Genomic DNA, 21,428 nt, shown 5'->3' on the forward strand with positions numbered 1-21,428 from the left:
AGGACATTATAGCAGATAATTTTATGTACTACGCTTAGGTCAGACTAAAGGCGGCATAGTTCTAAATTGTCTAAGCCCAAAATTTCAAGTCTGGTGGCATAAGGTATTCTGTTGCGAGTAGAGGAGTGAAGGACTGTTCTCGTGAAATATCTCTGGACATTATCAATTGTATTAATGTCCGATATGCAGTGTGGGTTCCAGACAGATGAGCTGTATTTGAGAATTGGTCTAGCAAAAGTTTTGTATGCTCTGGTTAGCAATATAGTATTTCCAGAGAAGAATCTCACCAACCATTTTGAGTTAGTTTGTCTTGCACAGCTCTGGAGATCACAGAGCAATGATAACTTTAACCTTATCCTGAGTAAGAGACAATACAAATCACAGAAGTTTAACATTTTATTCTGTTTGATGATTGGGAATGCCTTAATCCTGTGATAAATAACCCATTATCTGGCTATGGTTATGTAGTGGTTACATCTCATTGCTGTAGAAGCCGTGGACCTATTAGAATAGTCTTCCCAAAAGGTCTATTGATCAAATTGGACTTCAAGAAGACTTGTGCAGGTTGGTGGTTAATCCCACTAATAATCTGTTGATGCCCTGAAATAGGAGACTTGCTAAGGCTACTCACATAATCACTTCTAATTTTTGTCATGCTTCACAAATGACTCCTTGAGGTACAAACTCTGGGAGCTGAAAAAGCAAATTAGATGGCTAAGAACAGGTGGTAGATGACTCAGGAACTACAGCATAAAATCTACTTGAGAGCATACATTGTGGTGATACATGCAGCAGAGAAGCAATATATACTGCATTGGCAAATTCAGTGCTTGCTGGGCTCTTCAGATTGTCTTCCTTTTCAACCTCCAACACTTAATCATAGAACTTCTAGACTTTTGAGGTTTTGTTGGATTTTTGCTTTGTTGTTTTGGGGTTTGGTTTAGTTTGTTTTCCTCCTGATTAAATCTCAAGCTTATTCAAGCTTGCATAAATGCCAACATTAATGTAGAGTCAATTATGTTCTGTTGGTATCTAATAATGACTCCTGTATGATTAGAATGCATAAATTTCCACGTGTGATATCTGTAAATGTGGACAAACCAGTTATTCTCTTAATTCTTGGTTTGTAATTTCTAGCCAGGGGTTATTAAAAGTGTTATAGTCTGTATCATCAGTACTACTCTCTGGAATGCGAAATACCTCATTACTTGAAAGAGATAAGAATTTTAGAATGCATCCTGATGAATTATATTTAGAGAATGACAGATGGAAAATAGAAGAAATCCCAAAAAAGGGGGAAAAGAACAGGTTCTAAAAGATAAAAACATTGATTTATACAGTACAAATAATGTCAGTAATTGTATTAGTATACAGCAGAAACACTCAAATAATAGTAATATAATACAATAATAGTAATATAAGTAGTCCTCGCTTAATAACTGCCCTGTTTAGCGACCATTCAAAATTAGTGCTGAAAAAATAACTTACGACTGGTCCTCACACTTACAGGATGAAAGCGTGATAGTCCTATAGTCACAGGATGGAAATTTATGTGTTTTACAACCAACAGGTGTTTACAACCATCACAGCATCTCATATTCACGGTCTATGGAGAATCTCAGTCATCCAGGTCATGGTTGTCCCATAGGTGCTTTTTCAGGAGGCAACTGGGCTTTCTTGTTTTTCTTTGAAGATGTTTCGTTTCTCATCCAAGAAGCTTCTTCAGCTCTCTCTGGATGGTGGGAAATAGAAGGATTTCTATTCCTTGCAGACGGCTGGTCATTTGCATTCTTATAGAGAGTCGTTGAGGCCGCTTGGAGGTTTATCTGTGTCCTTAGGGTCACCTGAGTAGAGCAAATGGGTGTGGCGCCTTCTTGCCTGCAGGATGTTTTCTGTCCTGTGTCCCTTCACTGTTGAAGACAGGCGCAGACTATTGGAGATGAGTCTGATTGTCTGCATCTCAAACTGAAGTGCAAATGGTTCCTGTAGTCTGCGATTTTTCTGGAAATCCAGTCACATTCCTGCACCATTCGAAGGATGTTCATCCCAAAGTGCACGACTAAATGTCTATGGAGAATCTCAGTCATCCAGGTCATGGTTGTCTCAAAGATGCTTTTTCAGGAGGCAACTGGACATTTTGCTCTGCTCTGCTCTGCTTTGTTTTTAAGATGTTTAACTTTTCAACCAAGAAGCTTCACAGAGCTGAAGAAGCTTCTTGGATGAGAAATGAAACTGTTCAAAGAAAAACAAGAAAAAGCACTTTGTATTCATAGGGACTTGTATTCACAGGATCGCCATCCTTGGCATACTTCACAGCCAGCTTCTGACAAGCAGAGTCTGTTACATTTGAAAATACCTAACCTGATATCTGTAAATATGTATGCTTGTGTATATGTCATTGTGTGATGTCATTGTGTCACTTATCATTGGTCACTACTTACCATTAGCCCCGCCTCCTCTGTATATAAGCTCTCGCTCCTCTCAGATTGACTGCGGTCTGAATGTGTTCCTGAGGAAGAAGAGAATTAAACATTATTATTACAAGAAAGTCTACAGTCTTTTATATTGGGCCTAACCAGGATAACCAAACTAGCAATAAATTGGTAGCAAGAGGATGGTTTGGTAGGCCCAACCAAACATAAAGATGCAAGACTCACAAAAAGAAAAAAGAAGACCTGCCACCAGATACATAACAAAAAGAATGGCAGCCCAGCTGACTCCTGACATATATACACCACTTGAAAACATGAAGAAACAAACGCAATCGCAAGAAAATGAACTGCTAACACAAAACGAACAACCACTAGCTGGAGCAGAAGAACCCTTCTCAACACCAAACAAAGAAGATGAAGTAAAAAGAAAAATACTACAATTAATAGAAACAACTACAATTGAATCAAATCTGCTTGTGAAAATCCGCAGCATGATAAACGACCACGGAACAGCAGCAGATAACGAAAATAACAAACAAGAAAACTGCAAGGTAAGAAACTCAACCCCTAACTTCAAAAACGGCACCGAAGATGACGACAGCTTCCCGCCTTTTTTATGGCAGCCATCTTACCCACCTAATACCTCTAAAATGCCCGACCAATTACTAAAAGAATTCCAAACTTCAAACTATGAAATAAAAAACAAAACCTACCAAGAAGATGACTACCCGAGTCCAAAAACAAATAAAAAACAATTATTTAAACAAAGCAAAGCTCAACCTACTGAAGTAGAAATAGACAACGCTATACAAGTGCTGACTGCAGCACTCGGGACTAAATTAAAAATACCAAACGAACTATCAGAAAATAAAATAGAAAATTCTAAACTACCATCTGCTAAAAGCCAAAAAGAAACAGACTGTCTAAACAAAGACCTAGCCACCCGAAAAAAGACGCGCTGGCAATCATACTTACCTACCGAAGAGCAACTCGCTGAGCAACCCAGCTCCATCGGTGATGACGGCCCGCCTCGAGCTCCACTTACTGACGACCTCAGAGAAAATGGCCGACAAGCCTCCGGTGTCTTCTCCCTCGATCCTCGCGACTTCGGAGACTCCACGACGAGCAGAGCAGCACCCCAGGCATTCTCCAGTCACCAGAGGCCCTCCAGAAACAAAACAGAACAACAGAAGGCCGTCTGGGACTTCACCCCGGGAACTGCAAACAAAGGAACCTCCCTCGCCGACTGCTGGAAGAGAATGAAGACTGAGCATGCCCAGAACGAGCCTGCAGAGAAAAAAGAAGAAAACATAGATACAAGTCAGCACAACATAGAGATAAGTAAATACAGACATACATCTACCATACCCAGGCCTTATTGCGAGTATGCTAAGGTCTTAAACCATGGACAGCTACTAAACATGAATAACACTTCACTACACTCAGGGACAATACCTTCAGACTTTATAAAATTGAAATTAGATGGAAGCAACTTAATGGAATGGGACCAGTGTTTACAGATTATATATTTGAAAGAAAATGTTTTATTTTTTATTGATAACCCACCAAATAAGCCTTGGACCTATGAAATAGACTGCCTCCATCACAAAGCATATTATATATTAATTGTCTCTATTTCCCCAAGTATACTTCCCAGTATAGAGCATAATTTAACTGTATTTGAAGTATATCAAAAATTATTCAGACTGTTCTATAGCAAAAATGTAGCCACCACCACAAAAATCTCTAGGGAATTCTATTCTGCCAAACTAAAACATGATACCTCCATGAGTGAACATATCTTGAATCTAAACACTGTAAGAGCAGACCTTATTCAAAGGGGGGAAACCATTTCTGACAACACCATGAAAAGCATTATAATTAACTCATTAGATCACAGCTGGGATAACTATATTACTTTAATAGATAACCTAAGTATAGAGCAAATTACTTTAGAAAACCTTACCAATAAGGTTACTGAAGATAGACTTAGAAGAGAGCGATATACACAACAAAGGGAAGGTAGAAATCAAAGAAGAACTGATTTTAGGGTCAGAGATAGGTACCCACATGAATGTCTCATATGTGGATCTGAAAGACATCAGAGTAGAGATTGTCCCAAGAATGCAGGATACAGTGACTCATATCAACACAAGGATAGGAGAATACACTTCTTAGACAGAACTTCCCCAGATTACAGGTATAAGCGAAGAGAATCACCACACCCTAGAGAAAGACAAATGAACAGAAATAACCCTAAAGATAGTAAGAAAGGATCACTATATGGAATAAGAAACAATAACACTTTGATGTCTGATTCACTCAACACTTGGCTCATCGATTCTGGAGCCACATGTCATACAACTCATAATAGAGAAATATTAAGCAACTTCATTGAAAAGAAATATTACATTAAAGTAGCAAACCAAAATAAAGTTCTAGTGAGAGGAATGGGAGACACGCATATAAAGGGTATAGGAAAAATAGAGGGGGTACTATTTGTGCCCGAAATTCCAAATAACATATTGGCAACCCTAAAATTAAGTATAGAGAATGGAATAGAAACCACTTTCAGAGGTGGAAAGGTATTTATGACTAAAAACAACAGAAACATAGGTAAACTATTTACAAATGATGGACTAACATACCTACTGCCACAAGATAATGAACTAGTCTATGCAAACTATCAATTAAGAAACGAAAAGCCAAATTCAGATAGCCATGATGAAAGTAATAATGATAATGCATCAACCACTGATACTAATATGTCTGAAAATTTAAACAATGGAAGACCTATTCACGATAATTGTAGTCACTTACTCCACAGAAAGCTAGGACACGCGAGCTTTCCCGTCATACGAAAAATGTTAGAATGTTCCGAAGATTTAAAAATAAAGAACTGTAAAAATTACTTAGAATGCTCTGTGTGCAATTCATCCAAGATTAAAAACAAACCAAAACCCAAAAAAGCCACTCGCACCACACAATCAATTTTTCAACTAATTCATATGGATGTAGTAGGCCCATTAAAACCTTCAATTAAATATAAAAAAAGATACTTTCTAACCATAGTCGATGACTACAGTAGATTCGGTTTTGTATATACCCTTAATCACAAAAGTGAGGTTTTCAAAAAATTTAAGGAGTTCTTTAAAATGGTAGAAACGCAACACAATACTAAAATTAAACAAATAATGACTGACAGGGGGTCGGAATTCCTATCCAACGAATTTTCAAATTGGCTAAAATCACAAGGAATATTGCACTTTAAATCTTGTCCATTTTCCCCATTTCAAAATGGAGTTTCTGAAAGAAAAAATGGTTTGCTACAAACCATGGTTAAATGTGTGTTAGATGATGCTGGCTTAAACCAATCATTCTGGGCTGAAGCCCTTACTTATTCCAATTACACTATAAATCGCTTATGGTCCAGTACAATCAACAAGACCCCATACGAACTCATGTATGGAAGGAAACCAAAAATTGGGCATTTACACGTATTTGGTGTATCTGCTGATGTATATGTCCCCTCACAATTAAGGCGCAAAGGAGAGAAAGTATCCAAAAGACTGATATTTATGGGGTACGAATCAGGAACCAAGGGATATCGCTTCATTGATAAAAATAACCACTTCATTGTATCCAGATCTGCCGTGTTTCATGAACACATGAACTGGTCAAAATTACATCTCAATGAAATTTACCCAGAATCAAAAAATATTACACACACGCACGCAAAACATCATATATCAGATACGAACCCCAAATCCACATCCACAAACAGAATCAAATGCCCAAAAATAGTTAATGATGAATGGAAAAAAGGACACCCCACTTTGAAGGTAGATCAATTAACCGAAAAAGAAGCTAAGTATATGCATAGCGATGAACATCCCCAGAATAGGCCCATTAGATCCAATAGGGGCATAATCCCTAAAAGATTAGATGATTACGTACTGTCTATACAAGCTAAACACCTGACTCCCAACACATATGATGACATACTTAAGTTACCTCTAGAAGAAAAAAGTAAGTGGGAGGAAGCAATGAAAAAAGAGATGGACAGTTTGAAAGAACTAAATGTATATACACCAACAGACCTACCCACTGAGAAATCCCCCATTGGCACTAGGTGGATCTATAAAATCAAAGAGCTAGAGGATGGTAAATTCCTATACAAAGCCAGGTTAGTGGCTCAAGGCTTTGCCCAAAGATTTCCGGATGACTATGAAGACACATACTCCCCAACCGTTAGATCAGAAAGTGTGAAAACAGCACTAGTGTTAGCTTCCATTTTAAATCTAGAAGTATATCAATTTGACGTGCAGACAGCCTATCTGCACGCTGATCTAGATAAAGAAATTTATGTGAAAGCACCCCCAGGAAAAGATACAAAAAAGGGAGAAATTTGGCTATTAAATAAGAGCCTTTATGGACTAAAACAGTCTGGTAAGCGGTGGTATGAGTGTTTATCAAAGATACTTAAAGATATAGGCTTTGTAGCTACTTCATCTGATTTTTGTTTTTTCACGAAAAGAAATAATGATTCTATTGAATATGTTTTGATTTATGTTGATGATATATTATATTTTGGACGTGACAAGATTAAATGTGATAATTTCGCTGAACAACTAGGCAAGAGTTTCAACTTAAAAATATTAGGAAAGGTAAATAAGTATTTAGGAGTCCAAATTGACAAAACAGATAAGGGGTTCAAATTATCTCAGAAAGACAAAATTATGGAACTCATACAAAAATGTAACATGATTAACTCAAAAATTTGTGATACTCCTATGTCAACTGATTTTTATAGGAATGTGTACAAAGAATACGAACCATTCAAGGATAACACTTTATATCGATCAATTATCGGGTCCTTATTATACATATCTAATTGGACCAGGCCTGATATCAACCTTGCCGTAAATTTGTTGTCAAGACATGTAAGCAATCCTAACTTATATCATTGGGAGGGAATTAAGAGGATTTTAAAGTATCTGAAATCTAGCATTAATGTGTGCCTATTCTTAGAACCATTCATTTCTGAAAAACCAACTTTGACCTGCTACGCCGATGCTGATTGGGCTACTGATTCAAAAAGCAGAAAAAGCACTTCTGGATATGTTTTTCTTATAAATGGTTGTGCAGTGCACTGGTACACTGGCAAACAGAACTTAATTGCCACTTCTACAGCGGAAGCCGAATACGTTTGCTTATCCAAAGCGGTCAATAATCTAACTTGGTTCGATGATTTGTTATCTAATGTGTGGGATGAACCTGTTTATCCAATTATTATCAATGAGGACAATAAGGCAGCAATAGATATATCAGCTTCCGAAGCAATAGGTCAACGATCTCGACATATCGATATCAAATATAAACATGTGAGACAACTGTCAAGTATAGGATTCATTAAAGCTGTCCATTGCAATACTAGTGAACAAATTGCTGATATCCTCACTAAGCCATTACCAACCAAACAACATGTGTATTTGACTTCCAAACTCAATGTACATATATAATCTTAATAACTCACCATTAGTTAGGTATTTTAGAGGGGGATTTGTTACATTTGAAAATACCTAACCTGATATCTGTAAATATGTATGCTTGTGTATATGTCATTGTGTGATGTCATTGTGTCACTTATCATTGGTCACTACTTACCATTAGCCCCGCCTCCTCTGTATATAAGCTCTCGCTCCTCTCAGATTGACTGCGGTCTGAATGTGTTCCTGAGGAAGAAGAGAATTAAACATTATTATTACAAGAAAGTCTACAGTCTTTTATATTGGGCCTAACCAGGATAACCAAACTAGCAACAGAGTCAATGGAGAAGCCAGCAGCAAAATCACAAGACACAGTCGCATTATGCCTCACTTAATGAGCTGAGTGATTCATTTAACAACTACAGAGGAAGTAAGCCTGTAAGCCCATCACAATTACCTGATGTCTTGCTTAATAACCATGACACTTAGCAATGGAATTGCCAATCCCAATTTTCACCATTAATGAGGCTACCTGTAGAAATAGAAGTATATGTAGGTTAGGATGCAAGTATATGTATATCATGTTTATACTTTTGATTATGCGAAATCTGAAGTCTTCCCATCCCTTTTAAGACCTATAGAGAAACCATCTGGTTCAGGGTGCTAATGGGTGCTGATCAGTCTTTCCACCTCCGAACCATTCTTAATTGAATTTAAAATGCATTTGAGATTCTTTTGGTTATTTGGAGATAATATGAATGCAGTCATATTTATGAGTTTGAAGCCCAAACTATGTAGAGAACCATCAACAATTCAATAGATATTCTTTCTGGCTAATAGCTAAGCACAGTTTTCTGTGCACAATCTTCTAAGCACAATGGTTTTCTCTTATTTCCTTCTCAAGCCAGCCAAGAACAGAGCGCCATGTTTCATGCCTTCCACTGCACTGGGGTGCACCTAAAAATTACTTTTTTTCATCACACATGTAAAAAAGATAGTAAGTTATTAGCAGAATCCTCTTTTCTATTCCATTGTTTCTATGTATCTGTTCTAAATATTTGTTTAATTGCTTAGTAATAAATTCCCAGTGGAAATTTATTGTGAAACTATGTGAAAGAAAATGAATTATTTAAAAAATAATGAATAAATACCTGAAAATTTTCCAAAGTGTTCCCAGGCACAGAAGAGGTCTTCCCCTCTTCTGGTGTACCTGTTGTGGTCCGCCAGCAGCCTGTGGACCTGGCAATGGAGTCAAACAATGAGGAGGCTGGGGAGGACAATGGGCCAGTCCTGCAGTCAGGGGAAGGCTCAGACGAGGGTTCTGTGTCGGAGGCAAAGATGGGGCCAGGCCGTTTGGGAGCGATGTGCGGACTCCTGAGCCTCCAGAGGTGTACAGCAGAGAGGCAGAGGAACAGGAGGAGCCTGTTCCTAGTGCGTGCATGCAAAGAGCTGCCAGAAGGCAAGAGCAGCTGAAGCAAAAAGGATGACTCGGGAGTAAGGCCAGAAGATGATTGGCCACTCCTATAAGGCTTAAAAGAGCAGCAATGAGCCGTTGGGTTCTTTGTAGAAAAGCAACATTGATTCCAGTGCTTTTTGTCAGCGTCTCTTGAACTTTGGGGGGGGGGTTTGCCAAAAAAAGCCTTTGTCAGATTGCCAAAGACATCAAAGATTGGTAATAAGGCCTACGGACTGGTTATGAAGAATTTGTTTTGGACTAAGCTGAGAATGAATTAATTTTCAGCTGTTTTAATAAAATAAGTTTGTTCAGGACTGAATTGTGTTTGGTAATCACTACATTGGCCTCGGTCACAACCAGTGGTGGGTTCCGCCCAGTTCCGCCAAGCCGGTAGCAGTGACGATATGACGTCACCGAACCGGTTCTGCCCCCCTGCCCTCCCTGCCCCCCCCGTGTTATTCTTACCTTTTATTTGGCCCCACCCCCAATCTATTGCTGCCTCCTGAGTCCCATCTGATTGGCTAGAAGGAAAAAAAACTGTTTTAACTCTTGCCGCGGGGCTTCAAAGGGCCACCCTAGAGCTGATCAGTGTTAAAAGGCAGTGTGGTGGTAGACTGGTGCCTCCAAAAACAAATGAGTAGACCGGTGCCTGCAAAAATAAATGGGTAGATCAGTGCCTCCAAAAACAAATGAGTAGACCGGTGCCTGCAAAAATAAATGTGTAGACCAGTGCCTCCAAAAACAAATGAGTAGACTGGTACAGCTCTGCAAGCAGTTAAAAGCCTGGTAGACCAGTACCTCTTCTAAATCCTAAAGAATTGTCACATGACCATCAAGCCACGCCCACAGAACCGGTAGTAAAAAAATTTAGAACCCACCCCTGGTCACAACAGTACCAGCACATCTGCACTGGGTTTATTTTTCTAATTATGTCAGCATATTACTGCAGTGGGATCTCAAAAGGTAAAAGACAGACCAAATAATTCTCACAAATGAGAAAATAGATCAGTCCTCAGAACAGGTCAATGATACAGGTTTTTGGTTTTGTTTTAAATGCATTTGTTGCCTTAAAAAAGGCATTTCTCCTCAGGTACAAGGTATGGAGTAAAATTGCTTCCATCTCACTGCTACGACTGTTCTTTCATATCTCCAAAGAACCTCTGTACTGAAGACATTATATTTACTGCCAATTTGTTTCCAGCATTAAATATAAAAAGGTAGCAAATATGGGTCCAAATTGTTGGACCAAATGGCTGCTTCTATATGATCCTACCACCCACCACTGATCACTGATATATTTTGAGGAGGATACCCTAAAGTTGCTGTAGGGTCTCGTATTGCAATATGGTTACAAGCTGTTTCTACTAGCTGAGGTCGCTCTACTGATTTGAGGGGATTAATCTTTTTAGATTTTCTATTATTTAAAAAAATATTTTTAAACTGATATATAATTTATTATTTTAATTTTGTTTTTAATATTTCTGTTTTTAACTCTCCTATTATTGTAAACTGCCATTTAATGATAAATAAAATCAAAGTAATTAATTTTAATTATTTAAAATTAAATAATTTAGTTAAAAAAAGGTATACAACAGTATGGCTATCCAAAGCAAAATAGTCAATACGTTTGATCTTTCTTTGGCCTGAAGTCACACTGACCTAGTGTCAAAGGCTGAAAGATAATTGCTTCTTATTTAGAAAGATTAATTATTTATGCTTTGTAACATGCAGGTTATAAAAGATGAACCAGACAGACTTATGTGGCAAAATGTCACTTTTGTTTCCTCATTTTAATTGTTCCAAATGTCTAGGCCTAGATTTTTAACCCTACCTAGTATCACTTTAATTGGACAACAATCTTGAGCAATCTTCCTTAGAAGAATGCTCCATTGAGCAAAAGTAAGACCTATTCCCTAGCCAAAATCTAGAGAACTAACTGAATAAAGTCTAGACTTGCTTATTATCACAACTAAAATAAATGGCATTTGTTTCCAAAGTAAGCTTGTTTTGGATAAGGAGGTTGCAAATTGTTTGCCCTAGTCCTGTGACACATAATTATTCCAAATGTATTGCATGTATTACTGGCAGGCAGGGAGGGTTCAAGTAAGTTTAATCATATATGTCAACTATGACATATATCAGATGAAGGCCATTTATTTTGCTCTCTGTATGAGTAAGAGAAATCTACTACTATGTCTGGTGCCTCAGCACTTGTATGTCAATGAGAAAGAGACATGTGCAGTGAACCCAAAGCAAACTACACAGAGAATTATTTTTTGTTGGATTTGGTTCATTGAAGCAACATCAAGGGGGGAACTGCAGGTGGTGCTGTGCTGGCAAAAGTTATATTCTAAAGAAATTTAGAATATCACACAGTAGGATCTGCTTTAGGTTGAGTGAGGCAAATTGCCTTAATGTCATAAAAGGCAGTAAACTTATCAGTTAATTTTATTTGTACAGTGTTTCTACTCTGGGTTAGAAGTAGTCATGAATTTTTCTGATTCTGATAAAAAAATTATGTCTGGCCTTCAATATTACAATGTATTGAATTTCTGTTCTAAGGCTCTGAGCTTTCAGTTTCCATATCTACACTGCTAGCAACACGTTATTTTATTTTATAGTAGACAACCCATGACCCCATTGGGTCATTCTTTCAGAGATGTTTCCTTACCAGAATGCCTTCAACAATGACAGAACTTCTAATGTTCTGCCTTCACTGGAAAAGCTGAGACATATTTAAAGATGTACCTTGACCTTGAAAATAGCCCATGTTGAATTGTATAGTATAGTCAAACACCAGCATGGAAAATTTGTTATGGCATTTTGTATTATGTCATAAACTGTTTTATGATTATTTTTATGTCCTAAAATGTTTTATAAAATTTGCCAAATTTCAATTCCATCGAAGTCATGGATTCCAGATTTTGGATGCACTTTGCAAGTTAGCCTATTAGGTACCTAATCAAGGTACCTTGGTTCAAAAATTGTTGCAATGTGATGCACCGTTTCACCCAGGGGTGAAATTCAGCCGGTTCTATCTGGATCGCGTGATACGGTAGGGCCGACTGTGTAAAGCTCCGCCCACCCACACAGATGTCATGCAGTCCCTTTTTTGCAACGATTTTCAGCCTCTGCACATGCACAGAAGGCATGTGCACATTTGCAAACCGGTAGGGAAGGTAAGTTGATTTCACTCCTGGTTTCACCCAATTAAAGGCGACAGGAAGAAAAGTTATATTGTTTATGGTAATTAATAGATAAGCACCTTGGCTTGGCAAAATGAGACAATTTCCAATGCTGTTGTACCACTTCCGAGCAATATTTTTCCAGAAGTCTCATTTGCAGCCCTATTGGTCCATAGGATAAAAATATTCAAGATTTAGAGATGAGTGATACTTTTATCAGGATCCACAAAAAAGGATGTGCAAGATGTTGAGCCTCCAGAATTCTTCATTAGGCAAAACAGTACAAGAAAATTTGGACCAGATTTTTAAACCAGTTTAAGCCAGTTAAGTTCAAAGTCATTGCCAAAATGATCATTGTGAACTGAATGCAGAATATGAGATGTTAATATATAATTATGTTCAGTCTTCAAGAACAAAGGATATGATTGTTCCCTTTCCTAATTTTCAGGTCACAAAGTCAGTTCACACAGTTACAATTATGAATCATCAAGTCTTAGGCAATCTAAATAAGAAGGGAAGCATTCTGCATTCTGCTGAAAGCTACAGAAATAAGTTGTTTGTCGGAAATTTGACTTTTGAAAGACAGATCTTAATCTGGGTTTCATGTCGTCATGGAGAAAATCTATCTACTGTATGTGATACCCAGGAGTCAAAAACAATGTGATGGCACATAAATTTGAAGCATAAATTTGAAGATGCAGCACCCAAATTTCCCAACTCTTCCCAAATTCCTTCCTATTCCTTGTAGAAACTAATTCCTACTTTTTAACTCCACAAATTTACATATTTACAAAATTCCAAGTTAAAATCCCTTTTTGTTGTTTTAATGGGATACATAAGAACATTGGATCAGATATTTGGATGGGTTCCTTTCTCCTGATCTTCAAGAATTGGTGATGACTTGGCTATTTTGTTATATTGTTTTTACTCTGTTTTTAAGAATTATTTGCCATCCAGAATTATATATTTGAAATTGGCAGCCATATAAATTCTATAAATAGCACTTAGATTTATATACCACTTCACATTGCTTTACAGCTCTTTCTAATTGGTTTACAGAGTCAGAATATTGCCCCCAACAATCTGGGTCCTCATTTTACAGACCTCGGAAGGATGGAAGGCTGAGTCAACTTTGAGCCCGTGAGAATCAAACTGCTGGCAATCAGCAGAATTAGCCTGCAATACTGCATTCTAACCACAGTGCCACAATGTTGGGTTTTTTTGGGAACTTTGCACATAATTGTTTATACTGTACTTGGCTTAAATTTTTGCATGTTATATATTGTTTTGATCCAAATTATCGATATGGGGAGTATTGTGCCACCCAGCATCTGGGTAATTGGAGAAGCCCATAACCTCTGTAAATAAAATAATAAGTACTAATATCTTTTCCACTGGTTTTGTAAGAGCTGAGAACATAAAAAGCTGGAAGGATTTTTTTAAATGTAATTGTTAGGAAAAGCCTACAAAATGTTGAATGTCTTGAGAGAATGAGGGATGGAATGGAGTATAATAAATAGGAATGTTTCAGACAACAGCATATTTCATTGTGGACTTGACCTAATAATAGCTCTAAGCAGACTCTGATTTTTACAAACCTTTTTTTCCCAGATATAAACTTTGATGCTTTGCATTGTCTAAAAGAAGTGCTTCTTTTTGGTTTCTGTGAATTGGGTGGAATTACGCTAATTTTTTTGAAGCAGAACTGAGCTGTTTCCACATTAGTCATACACTGTGGTAAAATAGTAGTATTCTCATTCCTTAAAATGCTCTCAGGCTTACTTACAAATGGCTAGGGCCTTTAACAATGAGCATTATTGAGTAAGCACATCTGTCTGTGTTGGATTGCAATTAAAGAAGTCACTGTGCCAGGTAATAACCTATTTGAGAAATACTTACATTAAAAGATATCAGGCTGAACTTGATACTAAACCAGGTTTGAACAGCAACAACACAAATTTTTGAATAATATAGTAGATGAGAAACCCTGGGGATAGGTGGGAAAAAAATTGAATGTTTTAAAATCCTAGAGTGTTAATGTAATCTGCTATGCATCAGAGCATTTAACAAACTTACTTTACCTTGGCAAACAAAGGATTGAGGAGTTTGGAGAAGTAGTAGGTTTGAAGATAAATAGAGAAAAAACTAAAGTTATATTTAAAAACCTTACACAGAAACAAAAAGAACAACTGTCAGAAAAAGTGGACTTTTAAATAGTCAAGAAAGTTAAATATTTGGGAATATACTTAACAGCAAGATGTGCAATGATAAAAGAAGATAATTATATAAAATTACTTAATCAAATAAAACTGAATCTGGAAAAATGAAAAAACTTACATCTATCAATGTTAGGAAGAATTGCTACTGTGAAAATGAATATTTTACCAAAACTGCTTTACCTGTTCCAAATAGTACCTATAAAAATTAAGAAATTCTTTGATGATCTGAATACACTGATTTTGAAATTTATTTGGCAAGGAAAAAAAGCTAGATTTACACTGAAAATGTTACAAGAATCCAAAGAAAATGGGGGATTCGGATTACCAGATTGGCTTTTATATTATTGAGCATGTGTACTAACATGGCTAAAAGAATGGATAACCCTTAGATGCAAAAGATTACTATATTTAGAAGGACCCAGTGGTGAAATCCAATTTTTTTTACTACCGGTTCTGTGGACGTGGCTTGGTAGACATGGTGTGGTTTGGTGGGCGTGGCTTGGTGGGTGTGGCAGGGGAAGGATACTGCAAAATCTCCATTCCCACCTCACTCTAGGGGAAGGATACTGTGAAATCTCCATTCCCTCCCCACTCCTGGGGGAAGGATAATGCAAAAATTCCATTCCCACCCCACTCGGGGGCCAGCCAGAGGTGGTATTTGCTGGTTCTCTGAACTACTCAAAATTTCCACTACCGGTTCTCCAAACTGCTAAAAATTTCCGCTACTGGTTCTCCAGAACCTGTCAGAACCTGCTGGATTTCACCCCTGACATGACCTACAGCTTCAATGGCATGCATTTTTATGGGTATGAGAAGAATAAAAGCCAAAGATATTTCCAAAGTCACTATGTAAGAAATTCATTATTGTCTGTGTGGGGGAAAAAATAAAGCTAAAATCTACTTGAGAATCCCAGGATGGCTCTCAACGATGGAAGCATTTACCCATCCAAATCTGGTGAAATTTGAGAAAATTTTGATTTATAAAGATATTTTGAATACTGAAGGGAAATTAAAATCTAAACAAGAGCTTGAAGACCAGGGTATTGAATTATCATGGTGGCCTCAATTGCAAATACAATCTACATATGAGAAAGATGCGAAAATGTATGGCTTTTATAAAGAACAGACAATCTTCGATCAGATATTGTTGAATTCCAACGAAAAACTGATTTAAGAAACTATATAACTTCCTATTAAATTTGAAAATAGAAGATGAACAAGTAAAAGAAACAATGATACAGTGGGCAAAAAACTTTGGATATAATATAGAATTAGAGAAATGACAAAATATATGGGAAAGAAATTTTAAATTAACAATGGCAACTTCTTATAAAGAAAACTTACATAAAATGTTTCATAGGTGGCATTTACCACCTGCTAGATTAGCCAAAATGTTTAAAAACATGTCTAGTAAATGTTGGAAATGTAACCAAAAATCTGGCACATATTATCACCTATGGTGGACTTGTGCTAAAGCAAAAAAAAAAAAATTGAGAAAAAATATGGTTAGATGAGGTTAGAAAAGATGTCAGGGAAATATGTAGATCTTAAACCTGAACTTTTTCTTTTAGGTATAGTACCAGAAAAAATTGATAAAGTGTATATTTAATATTGCATGTATTAACAGCAGCGAGGATTTTATTTTCACAGCATTGGAAAAATGAAGAAATACCGCTAGCTGAAGAGATAATTAAGAAGATATTGGACTGTGCAGAAATGGACAGACTTAAACAGAAAGAAGATATAGAACTACCAAACAAGGAATTTATTTTATCAATGGCTTGAAAAAAGGGGTAAGATTAGGAATATAATTTGTATTGTTAAGCAAACAAAATAACCCAGACAAAACAATGTTTATTAATTTAATGCAACAGTAGAAAATTAATAAAACTTTATTTTTTACAAAAAGGGTTTCATGTTTTATTATTGCACAAGAACATCCTCCACATTAGAGGATGTAAGAGATTTTAATTGTAAATTAATTTTGATAAAACTGTATATTATGCTACAACAAAGGTCTTCAAACTTTAAAGCTATGCTGGCTGGAGAATTCTAGGAGTTGAAGTCCACAAGTCTTAAAGCTGCCAAGTTTGAAGACCTCTGTGCTACAATATGTATTGTTGCTTTACTTTTAATATGTGAGAAAAAAATTGGATGAGGGTAACTCTATACAGTAAAATCACAAATCTCAGATCTCCTGAGCAAAAATGGAAATTTTGTTGAAGAGTGTGGGGGTGGGGATAGGGGAGCTAAATGTCTCCTCCCTAGATGGCTTCCCCTTTTTTTGCCTGCCCACAACAGTTTCCTGTTCTCTGTGAGAATCAAATTTAATCAGAAGCCTCAAACATGTAAAGAAACAACCACATTTCTCAAATTGTACCTTGCAGCATGGTTTCCTGAAATTTTGGAACAAGAAGGTTAATCTGCATACAGGGTGAGAGATACAATAGTCAATTATAGTTCAAAAGGTAAGGAAAATTATTCGCTCCTGACCATTATAGTATCAGTTATTATTTTTGCCTTAATTGGAACAGTGACTTTTAAATATAATTACGTTAGTCATATTTCACTGATGGTTCAGAATCCACATCAGAGTTTTGCGTTGTTAAGAGATCTTGCTACCAACTATAAAATAATATACTGTAATATAAGGAGCTGATGGAGCCTCTTTTTTTTCCTTTCTTTTTCTTTTTTGAGCCAGGAGTCAAGCAGGCAGGTGGTCTTTCATCAAATTCTCTAAAGCAGGTGTGAGAAAATTTTCATGGTTCATAGCTTTGAGGCTACAGTTGTGACCTACTGTATGTAGTTGCGGTCATCTGGCTTGGAAGCAGTTTTTCAATAGCTTAGTTTGGTTTCTTTTAAATAATAAACCCCTTTACACCTATTTTAAAGCTGCATGTGAGTTACCATATGTCTCCCAGCAGACAAGAGTGGGAAATGGAAGATGCACCAAGCCAAATTTGGATGCTCTAGAAGAAATCTAGAAATCAGGACATCCTGATCAGGACTACCTTAATCAGACATCAGGAAATCCTAGGGCTGTAGGCATTGGAAAAGAACCCAGAGGGAAACAGTAACAAGCCATTTCAAAGACCCAGGATTTGAGCCAAGCTCTAAGAGACTTGACTTTCTTGTTTAAAGTTAAAAATGGCCCCAAAACAGCCCAGAATTTGCAACTCTCTGTTCCGAAATCATTCCTCAGTTTTCATGTAAGACCGCTGAGAATTTGACAAATGATAACTTCACATTTATGTAGGATTGCTAGAATCTCTAAATCTTAGCCATTTTTATTTTTAAATATGTGTACTTAATGTATACAATGTATTTATTTAAATTAGTTTCCATTAACTCCAAATACACATTCAAACATCACAGATATTCTGGTTTAAAGTAATGGCACAGTTGTTTAAGATTCCAGTCAGAGATCTTTCCCAAGTCTCTTTGTAGATGCCCTGGGTTGATCCTGGGATTGTCATCACGCAAGTCTTGTATTCTGATATTGATTTTCAGTCCATAAAATCAGTCTCACCAAGTTGGAAGAAACCTCAGAGTTTAGGAAGGAGGAAGGCAGTGACAAAATATGTGACATGGTGTTCCAAAGCAAACTTCCCTTTACCTGCACAAATATGTTTGTGCCATGACTTCACAATGCATATTTCATCATTTTGGTTTCCTCCTAATTAGGAATGGATACATGGTGTTGCAGTGGTTAGAGTGCAGTACCGCAGGCTACTTCTGTTGATTTCCAGCAGTCTGCAATTTGGCAGTTCGAATCTCACCGCGCTCAAGGTTGACTCAGCCTCAGGAGTGGGTTCTAAAATTTTTTACTACTGGTTCTGTGGGCGTGGCTTATTTTGTGGGGGTAATGTGACTGGGTGGGCATGGCCAACTTTTTTTTTTACTTTTAAAAGCATTTTTTCTACAACCTTAAGAGGTTGCAGGAAAAAAATGCTTTTAGAAGCCTCTGATGATCAGGCAACTCAGCTAGGATTGCCAGAGGCTTTTAAAGGCATTTTTTTTCTTACAACCTCTTTGGCCGAAGAGGTTATGGAAAAAATGCTTTTAGAAGCCTCTGACAATCCCAGCTGAGCCGCTCAATCATCAGAGGCTTTTTTTTTTTTACTTTTAAAAGCATTTTTTCGGCCAAAGAGGTTGTAGAAAAAATGCTTTTACAAGTAAAAAAAAAAAAGCCTCTGATGAGGTGGGTGGGGTAAGCGAGCGGCGACCGGGCTGGGGACCAGTTCAGGGGCATGGCCAGCCAATGTTATTACTGGTTCTCCAAACTACTACAAATTTTTGCTACCGGTTCTTGCGAACCGATGCAAACCGGGAGCAAACCACCACTGCTCAGCCTTCCATCTTTCCAAGGTCGGTAAAATGAGGACCCAGATTGTTGTGGGCAATATGCTGACTCTGTAAACTGCTTAGAGAGGGCTGTAAAGCACTATGAAGTGGTATATAAGTCTAAATGCTATTGCTATATCTATGGAGGTCACCCACTGTGCTCAATGCTCAGAATCTATCAAAATATTTCATCCACTATTTGTAGACCTCCAGTGAAGAGGAATTACCTTTTCACAGAACTTATTTATTTATTAATTATTTATTTCAATATGTATAGTCATTCTCTTGTTATGATACCAAGAAACCAAAAAATGTCTAACATTAACGAAATAGTCTGAAAAATTCCTTCTAGGGATTTATCTCAATCACAGCCAGAATTTTTCAAGTTCTCAAGGGCTCTTGCAAAAAGAGTTATATCAAAGGCTGGAATACGTGATGTTTTGGTTCTGCATTTTGCAGCCTTTGTGGGTTATAGAATTACTTAAATACAAGCAGATTCTTTCTTAGGTTCATAGATTCATAGATATACAGGTAGTCCTCGCTTAACGACCATTGTTCAGCAACCATTCAAAATTACAATGGTGCTGAACAAAAGGACTTACAACTTCTGCTGAAGTTCTGGCTATTGCAGCACTCCCATGGTCACCTGATTGTAATATGGGTGCTTGGCAACCTATTCGGACACACAACTGGTTGCCAAGCAGCCCGTGATCATGTGATCGCCATTTGCAATCTTCCTGCTGGCTTCCCCAGAAAATCAATGTGGAAGATAGCACTAAAAGCTGCAAGCTGTTGGCACCTGCTAAGAGGACTCTTTGTGGTTTCTGGGGACTGGCCGAAAAAGGTCTGTGCTGAAATCAAAGCAGGATTCGGAGGTTCGGAGCGTTTGAAACACAGGGCATTTGCAACCAACCTCTCCCTCCCAAACCAGAGGGAGACTTCTTCTCTCTAGGGGCAGGCTCCAAACACCCTGTGCTGTAAACTCTCCATGCTGCAAACACACTGTGTAAAAATCTTGCTTGGATTTTAGATGGAGCTTTCCAGACAGCCCCTTTGAGAGCAAAAGGGTTGCCTGCTGGAGGGATTCAGCTCCACATGGGACTGAGTCCCTCTAGCAGGAAACTCTTTGGCTCCATTCATTTAGTGATCCAAAAGATCACTTAACAACCTCAACCAGGATGACATCAAATGACATCTTGTTTAATGACTGCTTTGGTCAGTGACTGAAGATTCAGATCTTGATTGTAGTCATAAGTGAAAGACTACCTTGTATCAAGTGATATGCAATAATTTCTAAAGATTACTAAGATGAGTAAACAAGAAAACAAGACCATAAACACAACTAAATTGACTAGTCAAGTTCCGAAACTGCTCTATATAGACTTGACAAGACATTGTGTGAGATACTGTATGTTGCTTTCCAGAAATTCCAAATCAGGATGTGACTGACAGGCTACAAAAACTCTTCAGTCCTATAGACTGGTTGGTTATGTTGCCACAGATATAGAGTATTTAGATTTCAGCAAATCTTTTGACAAAGTTTTTCATAGCATCCTTATTTAAAAAATGATAACAATGTGGATTTGACAACTCAACTATTAGGTGGATTCCCAACTGGCTCAAGGATTGTACTAAAAGGGTGGTTATAAATGGCATCAAATCTACCTGGAGAGGCACCTCAAGCAAAGAGCTATAGTGTTCTGTCCTGGGTTCAATATGGTTCAATGTTTTTGTAAATGATATAGATTTGAGGGAATGCTTACCCAATTTGCTGATGATACAGAGTTAGGAGGATTGGTTAATAATTGGCAGGACAGGGAGAAACAATGAGCAGAAACAAATATAATGAAATATAATACATAGAAATATAAAATCATGCATCTAGGTAAAAACAACAAAAGAAACATATACAGAACAAGGAAAATCTTCTCAAGGGTTGCACATGTGAGAAGGATTTGGTTGCACTAATTGATCACAAACTCAACTTGTATCTACAGTGTAATGAAGCTGTGAAGGCCAGCAACACCTTGAAGATCAAGAGTGTCACACAATTCAGATTGTGGAAAATACTTATTTCAGTCTACCCTGCCTTAGTCAGACGTCACAGAGTATTGTGTTCTTTTCTGCACACCCCTGTTTTAAATGGGGCATTGATAACCTGGAGTAAGTCCAGAGTCCTACCATGAGGACTAGAAATCTACAAAGAGCAGTTAAAAGACTAGGTATGTTTAGATTGTAGAAAAGAAGATTGAGAGGAAACATGATAGCTGTCTTCAAACAATTGAAGGACTATCAAAATGTAG

The sequence above is a fragment of the Pituophis catenifer genome, unplaced genomic scaffold, assembly GCF_029215685.1.
Source record: "Pituophis catenifer annectens isolate HBS135680 unplaced genomic scaffold, rPitCat1.0.hap2 SCAF_1, whole genome shotgun sequence".
In the NCBI taxonomy this organism is placed as follows: domain Eukaryota; kingdom Metazoa; phylum Chordata; class Lepidosauria; order Squamata; family Colubridae; genus Pituophis; species Pituophis catenifer.